Raw genomic sequence first — 12,784 nt, forward strand, 5'->3', positions numbered from 1 at the left:
CTTTGGATAAAACAGCAACTTAGAGATTTTGGTATTAAAGTTGAATGCATTCCTATTTATTGTGATAATACTAGTGCCATATGTATATCTAAAGATCCAGTGCATCATTCACGTGCTAAACATATACACATTAGACATCATTTTCTAAAGGATAACGTAGAACACAAAAATATTGTATTGAAGCATGTTAACACAAATGAACAAGTTGCTGATATTCTAACCAAACCACTTCCTAGGGAACAATATGAAAAAATGAGATTGGAACTTGGTATGATCAAGCTCCACTAAAGTTAGTTGCATATATTTCCCATTGAAGCATCATAAGAATGAAAAGGTCAGGAATCAATCTCAATATCTTGATTGAAAATCAATTATTGCATGGATCAAGTAAACACGTAATAAAGTTTGTACTATGAATGTTTTTACATTTGCATGTTGTTAATTCAAACAGACCAAAGCAATATGTTCATTATTTTCTTCATAATAATTCATAAAATCATAATTAATTTCTTTATTTCCTATTTCATATTTTATCCATATTCAATATTTTTATACGGCCAAACCGTCTGACAATTTTTGGGAAAACGGTTCCTCTTCAAGTAATGCAAAGCAATAAAGAGATGGGACTTGGAGGATTAACTGTCACTCCAATAAAAACCCCTGCCTCACGTCACCTTCTCAAACCTTCTCTCAAAAACCGTCCTTCTTCTTCTCACTTCAATCTCTCACTCAAGAACCGTCCTTCTTCCTCACAAAAACCTACAAAATTCAAAAATGAAAACCCCCAAATCCTCTAAATCAGGCAAGAAAACTCCAAAATCCTGTATGCCCGATCAACCAAAACCACTAAGGGTAGTACTTCCACCTCCATTACTGCAGGACGCACCACCTACACCAACTGAAACTACACAAGAATCACAGAAACACTCCACTGAACCCACCAGTACCAAAAGAAAAATGTCAACAGGTGGTTCATCTTCTAGAGTAGTTAAGCGATCGAAGCAGGTTGATCCAAACAGCGCAGAAGAAGTTTCAAAGGAGATGACTGTAGGGTTCGGGTTGGACAAATATTGGTATGATTCTACGAACTTTCCTAGATTGCATGAGATTTTACAGTATCAAGAATGGGAATTGTTAATGTCAAATTTCAGTTGCAATTCGATTTTTCCAAACCTAATGAGAGAATTTATTGTAAATTTCTCTAATGATGGCGGTATGTGTACTAGTGTTGTTAAAACTGTTAAAATTGAATTTAACAGCGCTTTATTAGGGGAATGGTTTAATGTTCTCAATATTGGTTTTGATACATATCATATTGGGTCAAAGATTGCATTTTCAGGCATCAATGAACGAACAATTTTAAAATTTTTAGGAATTGATAAAAAGGGGAAGATCAGTCACAATGTTCTGTCCCCTATGCATAAATTGTTGTACAATGTTGCTCGCAGATTTATCTTACCACGAAACTCAAAACGTAGTCAAGTGAGTTTGCGTGATGCCACCTTGATTTACTGCATGGACAAACATATTAAAATAAATTTTCCTTCGTTGATGATCTCTCATTTATCGGACTGCATTGAAAAGAAAAGCTTTATTGGTTATGGAGGGTTGTTAACATGGATTTTTAGGAAGTTTGAGGTCCCATTGGAAGGGTTGGAGTTCCCAATGGGTCCCAATATGAAAATTGGTGCTAAATGTTTACAAAATTTGCATTTGAAATTGAATGATGAGGGAGTATTGATGCATGAGGGGGTTGTAGAAGTTGAATCTGAAGATGAAGGGGCTGAAGAGGTTGAAGAAGAAAAGGAGGCAGAGGAGAAAAAGGAGGAAAAAGAGAATGAGGGAGAAAAGGAACAAGATCCTGTTCCCTCTGAAAATATTGAAAAATCTGAGAAAGAGGAACAGGATGGAGCTGTAAGTAAGGGGGAAAAGGAAAAGAAAAAGGAAGCCTGGGATGAAAATGTCCCTCACAATCTCTGCAGTGATTCCAGCGATGAAGAGATTGTGTTGGCTATGAGGAAAAAGGCTAAGTCAATGCAAAGGAAGAGTAGGAGGTTGGCTTCGAAACGCAAGGCTACTTTGGTTGATGAAACACCTTCTGACACCATCCCTGAGCCAACACCTGATGAACCTACCTCTCCCAAGCCAGCCAATTCACCACCACATCAAATTCCATCACCACCACCATCACCTATCCCGTATACACCACCACCACAATCACACACCTCACCCAATATTGGCTGTACTAACTTTGACTCTGTTCCTGCAGTTTCCTTACATTCCATACTCTCCAAGCTCCTTGATCTACAGTCTCAATTCATTGCATTTCAGGATGAAACTCGTGTCTCGCTTGCTTCTATTGTGGATCAGCTAAACCAAATGGAACAACGCCTTGGTGCCAAGCTGGACACAGTGGAGGTGCAGACTGAATTCATTGATGAAGAAGAGACTGACCCTTGATCCCTCTGCTCAAAAATTTAAGGATTTGTTGGCTGTATCACTTATCAAACAATTTTTTTTGCCTTGTACCATCTGGGGTACATGGTTGTTGAAACTTTGAACAATTGCTACTTTTCTTTGTTTTTATTTTTCATGGTTTGTGACAAATTAACTCTATGCAGGTTTAATCATTGTTCATAGCACTTGCTTTTATTATTGTTGTTTGTTGTTTTCATCACTAACAAATCTATATGGTTTGTGCTGAGATTTGATAACTCCCAATTCTTTTTGATTGATGACAAAAGGGGGAAGATTATGCACAAACTTAACAGGGGCAGTGAATACACAGTTACATATCTTGTTGATTTATATTGATTCTTATGAATGATATGTGTGTTGCTGTGTTTATGCTAGACATATCTTGTTTATTTATATTGATTCTTATGAATGCTATATGTGCGATGGGCTGCTGTGTTTATACTTATATTTTGTTTCTCAAGATGATCTTTCTGTTGAAATTATCTAACAATGTGTGTTTTTATGTTTTTTATGTTTTATATTAGTTTTGTTTAATTAATTATGTTTATTATTATTATTAGGTTTATTATAGTTTTATTATATTAGGTTATTATGTTATGTTAGTTTTTATTTATTTTAGTTTAACTTAGTTTATTTCATTTAAGTTTTAAGTTAATTAATTTTAAAAACTTTTTGAAAAATATTTGATATTTTAGAGTAAACTGTTTGTTTATGAATGCTTGGTAAATTATATTCTAACAAGTTGATTTGCTAAGTTAATTAGAGTTACTTTAATCTCTAGTATGCTCTATGAATTTTGATTTACTCTATTTTTACTTAAGTTTGTTTATAAAGTTTGCCATCATCAAAAAGGGGGAATTTGTTGGCCTCTTAAGGTTTTGATGATGACTTCACTTGTAAATAAACAAATATATTTTTAGAGATTGTTTTGTAGGTATATATCCGATTTAATGTGAATCGTTGATGAAGCCTATGACTTGATTCGTGAAAGAAGTACATGTCTCAAATATCCAAGAAGTTGGGAAATTGCTCTTGAAGACAGTTTACTGTTCCTAGAGTTGAAGTTCTGACGAATGTTGTAGATGGAGACAGTGTGCTGTTCCTCACGATACAGGTCCGAAGAAGACATTGACTGGAAGATTACGAAAATTATATTTTCTGTTTTTGGTTAATGTAAAAGGTTAAAATTTAATTAGTTGCTTAATTAAATTTATTTATTAATTGGCAAAATAATTTTAATTCGCCTAAAAACATGGAGAAAATCAATTCCTTGTTTATCACCTATAAACTCGGAAATTAAGAGACTTGTTCTCTTCTTTGAATTGGTCTCCTATAAAATAGGATCTTCCTTAACCCATGATATTTTAACCGTGCATGCATACAGCAATTACATTCCACTCCTATCTTTAACTAACTTTCCATTTTCTTTGGGAGCAAGTAAGTTATGGAGAACGTGGGATATGTGCAACTCGTGGAGAACATGGGCTAAGTGCACTACTTGCTGTTCCCCTTATAAAAGAGGGAAATTACGGTTCAGTATGTATGGGTGGATAAATGAATGAATGTTGCATTGAGAGTGTCCATCTAAGGGAGAATTAATTGAGAAAAATATTCTAAGTTTTAAATGCCAATTAATTTATAATATTTTTCTTAAGCAACAATTTCATTTTGATCTTTATGAGAATTGGCCTTGTAAAGGGTAATTGAGTGTTTTGTTGTAATTAGACTTATGGGAAGTCTAAGGGAATAGAGAATAGAAACGAGAGAAGAGAAGAGAAGAGAAGAGAAGAGAAGAGAAGAGAAGTGGGCCTAAGTAGAGAAGCTTTGAGTAAAGCATTTAGAGAATTGAGAAGCTTCAAGTGAAGCAAACATTGTTTTGTGTAATTGTAACTAATTGCCTAAACATAGTGAGAATTTTGAAATCCCGGGGGGTCGTGGTTTTTCCTTCTTATTAGGCCAAGAAGGTTTCCACGTAAAAATCCTTGTCTTCTTTTATTATTCTTTTCGTTTTTAAGTTTAAGTTTTTGTTCTATACTTATTATAATTCCGCAAAAAGTTGAGCAAAAAATCTTAAACCTACTACACAACAATTCACCCCCCCTCTTGTTGCATTCGATCATCTATTAGTATTTCTACAATTGGTATCAGAGCCCTGTTCCTCATTTAATCAGGAAACCCTGAGAGCAGTATCCTGTTCCCTGTCAAGATGTTGAAGATGAACGAACGCATGGAAGAAGGTTACTCTACACAAAGGCCACCTATGTTTGATGGGAAATTTTATACCTATTGGAAAAATAGAATGGAAATATTCATAAAGGCTGAAAATTACCAAGTTTGGAGAGTCATTGAAATTGGAGACTTTGAGGTGACGACCATCAACTCCAACAATGAAGCTGTTCCAAAGCCGATCACTGAATATGAAAAAGAAGATTTTCAAAAGATGGAGATGAACGCTCTTGCTATCAAGCTACTTCACTGTGGGCTTGGTCCAAATGAGCACAATCGAATTATGGGTTGCAAAACCGCTAAGCAGATTTGGGACCTGCTCGAAGTTACCCATGAAGGTACTAGTGAAGTAAAGAGATCCAAGATTGATTTGCTAATGTCCAAATATGAAAGATTCGTAATGGAACCTAGGGAAAACATTCAAGAAATGTTCACTAGGTTCACAAATATTACGAATGAGTTAGTCTCTCTTGGTAGAATCATTCCCGTTGATGAACAAGTTAGAAAAGTGCTTAGGAGTCTTCCTCAAGACGAACGCTGGTGATTTTTTGAGTACTTAGAGATGTTTGTGGGTGTTGTTAGATTTTTTTTTGAGTACTTAGAGAACAAAATTCAAGGTGGAGATTGTTAAGATTATTGGTGATTTGGTTCACCAAGTAATTAGGTTAAGATTAAGAGAATTAATCTAGCGTGTTAGTGTAAGTTATAAGAGAACATAATATACCTTTGGGATTGGTTGAAACTAATACATTTCTACATTATACTCTTTGGATGGGTGAAGCCTTGAATGTTGGACATTTATAGTAGTTTATATATACTACATACTATGTATAGTAGTGGGACAATGTAATAAAAGAAAAGTCTAAATTATGCCAAATAAGGAAATCGCAAATTAGGGAACAGTAGATTAGCACCGACTCGTAACTTGTGCATTGATTTATCTCATATTGAGGCAAATAAAAGCCGAGTCTGCTTTTGGGGGAAGCCGAGTCAGATTTCTTGATCATGACTCATCACCACGCTACTCCGACTTGTTGCCGGTCCCCTGCCTTGGTTTTTACGGTTTTATTAGTTTATTTCATTAGTGTCGATTGATTTCAATCATTAAAAATGATTGTTAACCTACTTATGATGTTTAATTCTAATGAAAGATACTTTATTTTATTGAAGAGCTTTGGATGAAACAAACACTTATTTCATAGCTTGGTTTTGGATGAAACAAGTCATGTTTTATAAGTAGACATTAGTTGACACACATCTCCATAAACAAAGTGTGTGTGCATAAGGAAGTTCCACCCTTCATACATACAAATTCTGAATTTGTCTTTGAACATACAATTTGTTTGCTTCTCTTTTACATGTATTGTGGTGAAGGAGTAATTAAATTTTCTTACAATTTGAAGTTTCATAATCCATGTACAACACATTGTCTTACTTTTCAATCTCTTTGTGCTAAGGGATTCTTGTAATAGATTGTATATCATTGTGAATGTCATTTATCATCCCAAGCACCCTTGTGGGAGAAATATCACAAAAGAAAAGTGTAACACCCCATTATTTATTATGTCATAATATGTATATTTTAATCAATTTAATAGAATTAAAAAAAAATGTGTTGCATTTAAAATAATTAAACAAATTTTATTGATTTAATAGCTATATTTAATATGAAATAGACACTCATATTATTAATATAATTATTTTGCGAAATAACTAATGGATATAGTGTTGGATTTCTCCCCATGTGGATAAAAGAAAAATAAAAATTATTTAATATGTGTAGGCTAAATTAATTTGGGTCATGAAAGTAAAAATACCCAAATTGGGTAAGAGTTTGAATGAGATAAAATGTAGTATATATACTACATTACAACTACGCTATTTATTTCTTCACTCTTGCTACTCCTTATTTATTCCTAAAACCTTTCCTCCCTCACACCTCACTTTTCTCTTCCATGGTTGCCACCTACTACCGCCATCTACAGCCACCTGACTGCCGCCAGACAGCCACCTCCAGCCGGTAGACCTACCGCCAATAGTAGCTTTGTGGGTACTTGTCTTCTTGCTCCCATCTCATTTTTGTAAGCTATTCTTTATTATTCCTTTGTTTTAAGCAATTAATTTAATGTTTTATCTCTAGTAATTTGAGTGAATTATATTGAGTTGTGATGTGCAAGAGTTAAAATGGTGATTCAAGAATGTTCCAATTTAGGGTTTGGATTGGGAATGAGAATAAGGATTGAATAGTGTATTCATGATGTGTTTTCAATGGTGTTAGAGTACATAGATAACGTAGTTGATGATGTTATTGAAGTTTAGATTTGGTTTTTATTGGTGTATGTGTTGTTGGATGAATTGTTAGTAGTTGTTAGGTACTATAGATATACAACTTGTTATGGGTAAGAGTAGTGATGGTAAATTAAATATGGATTAATTAAAAATTATTATGGGATGAGTAATAATGATGAATTGAACAAGGATAGACTTGAAATTATTAGGAATGAAAATAATAGTAGTATGTACTACTTTTGGTGTCTTTGTGGTGTTTCATGATTAAGAAAGCTTTGATAAGCTATTCTTCTTCTCTTTTGATTTCCTCATATTTTCATGTTGAAATATTATCTATTTTGTTAAATGTGTTGTTCGATTGATGTTGGATGGGTAAAAGTTGGATGCACTTTATTTGAACAAATAATGGTTTAGAAGCATTATTAGTCGCACATTATGATGTTGAAATTGATTAAAGTTATGGATAATTTTAGGTTGGCTTGTTATTGTTATTGAAATTATGAGTATTATTATGATTCTAAGAATAAAGAATTTTAATTCCATATATATCCTTAATACAGATAATAATATTAAAATCATGTGAATCGTATCAATATTTCAATTTGATGTATTACAAATCTAGTTTTATTCATAAAATAATTCTCCATATAACGTACTTTATCATTGAATTTATTTGGAAAGTTGGATGGTCTAAATATGCATTTTAAGTCATAGGCTATTCACTATTTTATAAGTGAGCGTAAGTATGTGTGGCGAGTGCTTGAATGTTCTAAAAATGTGTTAATAATAGTGAATAGTTTAAACGCTACTTTTCGTAGTATTTAGTAGCTCTTAATGAGATTAGTAGACGTATAAAACCTACTTTAAATTTGTTAGGTGCTCACTTCATAAGAGATTATAAAACCCTGTATTGGTGTTTGTTTAGACTTTTGCAGAGTGCCAAAAGCTTCAGGTACACGCAGTAACGAACCCTTATATGCAATTTTCTTCAAGAAATTATTGTTTATTGTAATAATATGCATTGTATCAAAACTATGATATACTAGTGGGTACACTTTATATGAAGAGCTATCGATTATGAAGCGCATAGACTATTTTAGAGGATGTGAGTATTAGTAGAAGGCGGGGACCACCCCCTTATTTATTTAAGAATTGGAATCTCTTGGAGTTAGAATTATTCCTTTATAGGTGAATTTCATGATTTTTTTGAGTTGCTTAGTGGGTTTTGCTATCCCAGGGCACTCATCAATAGTAGAAAGAGGGAATTATTCCTATTTGACAAAGCATTAGATCATGCTTAATTGACGTGACTCCACTAGATTATTACCTCCAGTTGGTTTCATTCCCAAGGTGAGATCTGAGAGGATCACCGTAGGGGAGGTGTGGGCGTACTTGTGTCATTGGGCGCTGGATGGCCGATATCGCCCCTTGACCAAGGTGTTGCCATGTAGACCTTGCAAAACCCAATATGGTAGCCTCTCCCCTGGATTGGTACCCTAGTGGGTCTTTTTTCCCCGAAGCTAGGATTCGAGATGATCAGATGGAGGGGGTAGGTACTTATAATTTGCCATTGAGCGTTGGGTGGCCGATATCGCTCTTAGCCTAGTCACATAGAATTGTATAATGGATAAATCTCATGAGATTGTGTTTATGCTTTGAGGGTCTCGCGAACCTCAAATATGGAGTAAAGTTGAGAAAAAAAGGATTGAAGAAGAGAATATGTCATATTTGGATATTCCATCTAAAAGTGGTATCATGTGAGTCTTTAAGATAAGTTATGAAATAGAGTAAAGGAGAGGAAAATAGAAATTATATTGAGAAGCAAAGAGTTACAATAAGAAGTTATGACTAATACTTTGAGTTTTGTAAGATCTCCTTTATATTGTGGTATATCATGTTAGTATTTGGTTTATTAGCTTATTATAACATATGGTTGGTTACTGACGTGTACATGTTTGTTTTCATGACCATTGCCCTTTTCTATGATGAACCTGCTATGATGCATTTGACATTCGTTCATATGTTGAGCAGCAGGGAAATCATAGACGGGCCTAAGAGGTATTGGAGTCCTTTTTGCATTGCGTATTGGGGGTATGAGTGCGTATTTCGTATCATTGCAACAACTATGGAAGATTTGACATATGTACAACCTAACCTGTTGGATTTTTTTTAAGGCTTTTAAACCTTTATTTGTATATTTTATCTTCCACTGTGTTGTTTTTGTGGGTAGTATGTTTAAAGTTATTTGTTCCATTTCGAACTCAAGCGTTACTTTGGAACCACGTTCTATGCTTAGCATCTCGACAGAGAATTCAACGATGATCATTCTGCCGTGATAGATTATTTAAGACCGACGTGTCTTTTTCTTATTAGTGTCTTTATATTTCTGAGCAAGTTTATCTTTATCTCCTCAATATACAAAGGAGATGCTATCGAATTTCCAGCTCACTTTAAAAGATAAGTTTCTTTTTGGTTTCTTTTTATTTTATTTTAATGTAACACCCGAATTTCCTCCATCCTTAACGATTTTGGTTTCGTTTAAGGAGTTGGAAATTCAAGGGTGTTATAGAAAGTGTTCTCACGCCTTCTATTAATATCAAGTTTCCGAAAGACTTGAATTCGTTGTTGCAACCTGTAGAAACGGTTAGAGATGGTGGACGACCACAAGAGGGGAGTAAATTGTTGTTTGATAAGTTTAAGTATTTTTGCCCTGTTTTTGCGGAATTAGATTGCGGAATTAAAAACTTAAACTTGATGTGAAAAATAAGAAAGAGACAACTCAATTTTACGTGGAAACCTTCTAGGCCTAAATAGAAGGAAAAACCACGACCCCCCGTGATTTCAAAATTCTCTACTATGTTTTAGGCAATTAGTTACAATTACATAAAACAAATAAACAAAACTAGGCCAACTTCTCTTTCTCCTTCTCCCCTAGACTTCTCCAAGTGTAGTTGCAACAATTCTCTAAAAAAAACCTTTACAAAGGCCAAATTCCTAAGGATAAAATTAATGAGTTGCACAAGAAAATATTTTAAGTTAATTGGCAATTTTTGGAGCAAAAAAATTTCTTATTTATTTTTCAATCTCACGCATGGACACTCCTCTTAAAAAAATGGTTGAAAAACAATGACTCGTTTTATTTAGGAGCTCACATGGCTAGCAAAAGAAATAAATACCTACTACATCCTTATTTTTCATGTAAACAAGCCACGATTATTTTTCTATAAATAGGCAAAGAATTTTTTTAATTAAACCCATATTGCAAGCCTATTTATGTGGAGAAAAATAAGGAGAAGTTTTCTTCACTTTTAGAAAATGTACGGTTATTTTAAGATAGTTATAAAAATATCTTGCCAACTAACTTATTAAATTAATGATAAAACAAATTAATTTAAACAATACATCAACTAAAAATCAGAAAAATATGTATTCTACAGAATTTTCAGCTGACATTGATTCTTCCAGACTTCAATCTTGGCAACAGAGCACTATCTCCATCAACAAGTATCGTTAGATCATCAAACTTGGGAACAGTAGACCTCCTATCTACATTTGACATCCTAAGCGATCATCCTTATCTAACTTCCTTAGATATATTTGACATATATACAGTTCATGGACCAAATCTTAGGCACTATCGACAATCTTTATCAAGATCAGATATCGACGTGCACATAATCTCTATTACACATTTGTTTATCGTAAGTGTAGTCATCATCAAAACCTAAAAGGGTCAACAAATTCCCCCTTTTTGATGATGAAAAACTTATAAACAAACTTAAACAAAATAGAGTAAAACTAATGTGATAGAGCACGACAGAGATCAAAGCTACTCTACATAACTTAGCAAATTAAATCATTACAATGGAATTTACCAGGTACATAAGATAAAACAGATTACTCTAATAAAAGCATAATATTTTTAAATAATCCTAAAAATAAAATCAACATAAGTTACCAAGATACTTAGTGCTACTAAATAAGAGTAGAGCAAACAAAATAGTAACTAATAGCTATGAAACTAAGCCTAAATCAGAGCATTCCAAACCAAACCAATCAAAGCATACACTACTTTCCTTAGGCAAATCAATAAAAGAGAATTAGGAACTATGTCATACACCAAGCATACCTCTTAAATTTATGAAATTATTCCCCCTTTTGACATCTTTCAAAAAGGAGAGAAGCATTCAAACCACAACACTAACAATATATGTATAGCAAAACGAAGGTAAGCAAGGAGCAGTGAAATAAAGCAAGTACTAAGAGATGAAATCAAAAGTATGCAATGATTAAACATCACAGACCATAGTAATAAGAGCAACAAAGTTTAAAAGTGTCAAATTTCAACACTGTACCCAGCTTGGTACATCAAAAACCAAAATAAAATTGTTTGTTTGTTTAATGAAGTAGCACAAGAAAAAGATAGTAATGAGATGGATCAGGCAGTAGGTTCTTCTTCATTCAAAAATTCAGTCTGCACCTCCACTGTATCAAGTCTATTTGAGTGAGCTGATCAATGATGGATGCAAAAGTGACACGAACTTCATCTTGAAAGGAATAGAACTGGGACTGAAGATCTTGGAGTTTGTTGAGAACAGGGTCTAAAATAACTGCAGGAACTAAGGAAGGATTAGAGAAACCAGCAAAACCAAGACGTGGTAAAGTGCGTGGGGTGAAGTAGGTGTAGTAGTTGTTGGTGGAGGTGTGGAAGGAATAGGTAAACGGGGAGGTGATGGTATGTGATGGGTAGGTGGTGTGGCCGGTTTTGGTGAGGGATGTGCAGTAGGTTGAGGCTCAAGGGTGGTGAGTGAGGAAAAGTCATCATCCAAACCAACTACTGGACATTTTCCTTTAGAAGCTAGCCTACTACTTTTCCTTGGAGTCACAATGGGCTTCTTCTTCACAGGTAGCCATACCTCCTCATCACTGGCTGAATCATCATCATCATCCAGTTCCTCACCCTCTTCTTCCTTGGAGGCTTCCCCCTCACTTAAGACTTCCTCCTATTCCCCTTGTTCCTGAACTTCCTCTTGTGCTCCCTTTGAACCAACTTCTGCCTTTTCATGAGTGGCAGTGGGTACAGGCTCTTGGTCCTCCTCATCAGCCTTTTGATCCTCCTTTTCTTTTTCTTGTTCTTCTTCCTTTTCTTCATCAGAACCCTCTTCCTCCTCATCCTCAATTGAAGCTTCCTCTAGAAACCCCTTATCAGATAATTTAAGGTGAAAATTAGTGAGACATTTTGCACCTATTTTGTTATTAGAGCTTATAGGGAACTGCAGTCCTTGCAATGAGACTCCAAACTTTCTAAATATCCAAGTCAACAAATCCCCATACCCTACCATGTACTTCATCTCAATATAGTTAGAAAAATGCAAAATCATAAGTGAAGGGAAATTGATTTTAATATGGTTAGCCAAGCAATAATTTATTGTGGCATCCATAGATTTACTTCACTATGCTTGGAGATGCGTGGTAAAAAAAATCGTCGGGCAATGTTGTAAAGCAGTTTGTGCATGGGGGACAGTGTATTGTGACTTATCCTACCATTTTTCTCATTAATACCTAAAAATTTCAGCAATGTCTTTTCATTAATCCCAGAAAATACAATCTTCAAACCTATGTAATAAGTGTCAAAACCAACTGCAGGCACCCCAAACCATTCGCCTAACATCATGCAATTAAACTTATTTTAATATCATTTACAACACTCGAACAAAACCCATTTTCAATAGAAAAATTTGAAATGAACTCATGCATAAGATTAGGGTAAATTGGATTGCAACAAAAATCA

The sequence above is a fragment of the Amaranthus tricolor genome, chromosome 4, assembly GCF_026212465.1.
Source record: "Amaranthus tricolor cultivar Red isolate AtriRed21 chromosome 4, ASM2621246v1, whole genome shotgun sequence".
NCBI lineage: Eukaryota > Viridiplantae > Streptophyta > Magnoliopsida > Caryophyllales > Amaranthaceae > Amaranthus > Amaranthus tricolor.